Here is a 2,026-nt window from a genome sequence, read left to right as displayed (position 1 = left end):
GCGGCTACAGCTCGAATTAGACCCCTAGCCTGAGAACCTCCATGTGCCAAGAGAGCGGCCCTAGAAATGGAAAAAAAAAAAAAAAAAAAAATTTCTTGCCACAGCAGTGACCTGAGCCACAGCAGAGATAATGCTAGATTCTTTACCTGCTGAGCCACCAGGGAACTTCATTTTTTATATATTCTTGATATAAGAGTTTTGTCAACCATGTGGTTTGGGGTTATAAAAATCTTTTGGAATTCAATAGAAATAATGGTTGCACAATATTGTGAATGCACTGTCACTTTAAAATGGTCAATTTTATGTTATATGAATTTGAGTTCAATATTTTAAAAAATCAGTTGCATGTACTTGTATGGGTCTGTTTCATACAATCCAGCTTTAATTACTGTAGATGTATGTTAGCATCACACTTTTCACATGTAAGGCCAACCAACTACAGGTGGGCTGGGTAAGCTCACCAAGCTTTATTTCTCACTGTGCTAGGAGTTCTCCCCCAGAGACACAGATCCCTTTATCTCAACATACATTCACAGCCCCCCATATTATTTATCTCCCTATTACATGCAGGTGGATGTTGGCTTTGCTGACACAATTTGGCATAGGGCCTCAAGAAACTAGAGATTCAATCACATTATCACTTTTATTTTCTGCTTACCCATCTTATTGTTTAAAAAAATCTCCTCCAGATATTGGCTGCAATTTCCTCATTTTATTTTACATTTCATATTTATGTATTAGCTTCCTGCTATGGAAGATAAGAATTAGGCTTGCTTTTGCATAATATTTTATTCCTTCTTTCACGCACACTCACGCATACACACTTTTCCCTAAACTCCCCAGTATAATTATATCTAAATATTAAATAATTCAGAGTTTATATCATATTGATAATAAAGATGGTTTTCACAGCTCAAAAAACAAAACCCCTCCAAGTATTATGTGTAACACTTGTTTATATAATTTAAAATTGTATGCATGATTAAAGTAGGGAGAGTTTTTATCTTCCCATTACTTTCTAGAATTATTTAGAGTATGAATTACCAACTTATAAAGATGTTTAGATTTTTACAGCTTTACTTAATTCTCGGTTTTACACTAGTGAGAAAGCTCTTGGCAAGAATTTAAAAATATCCTTAAACTATCACCAGGAGCTGTACTGGAATTAGACATCTTCACAGAGCCGTGGGACAGCCTAGCCTCCCACTCACGGAAGGCTGGACCCATAACAGGGTTTCTTCGCCAGGCAGGCGGGAGGCTAACTGGGCAGTACAGTTCCATCTCATGCCTGTGCTTAACAAACTGAAGAGCTCAGTTGTTGTGTCAAATCTATAATTTGCTGACTTTGTGGATCTGATATGAGAATTGATTTTTGCTGCCTTGTCCTTCCTCTCAAGCTTACAGTGAGATAATAAAGAGAACTTGCTCATGTCAAATTCCTACTTAAAATCTTCCATTGACCTCAGTCCAACACTCCAGCATGTCATACCGGCTCCTTGACTCTCCAGCTTTCTCTGGCCTCCTTTCCAACCCTAACTCCAGTCTCACATCAAAATATTTGCACTTCCAACACTTCGCCAATATTCTCACGTGGCCCAGTGCCTTTACATGTCCTGTCATCCTTCATGCTGGGCCCAGGATAAGTCCCACCCAGAAAATTCCCTGTGACCTGTCACCATCAGGTTAGGGGTATCTCCATGTTTCCCTCTTCCACAGTAAATCTTACTTATGTCAAAATTCCTTGTTGACTCATCATTCTCCTTCATGAGACCAAAGATAGATTATGCCAAGCATATAGTAGGTACTCAACAAATGGTCCTTAAATGAATATACATATTACTTCATTTTAAGAGCTATTTCCCAAAATTCTATTATGTGCCATATACTGTTTCCTATGTGGGGATATAGCACTTTACAAGGCAGGCAAAATCCCTTCCTTCTTGGAGCTTATATTAAAATAAGGAGACAATACATTTAAGAATATAATAAAGTTTCAGGTGGTGAATAGGTATGTGAAGAAAATCAA

This window comes from Phacochoerus africanus, chromosome 1 (assembly GCF_016906955.1).
Source record: "Phacochoerus africanus isolate WHEZ1 chromosome 1, ROS_Pafr_v1, whole genome shotgun sequence".
NCBI classification, from domain to species: Eukaryota; Metazoa; Chordata; class Mammalia; order Artiodactyla; family Suidae; genus Phacochoerus; species Phacochoerus africanus.
This window is presented reverse-complemented; position numbering follows the sequence as displayed.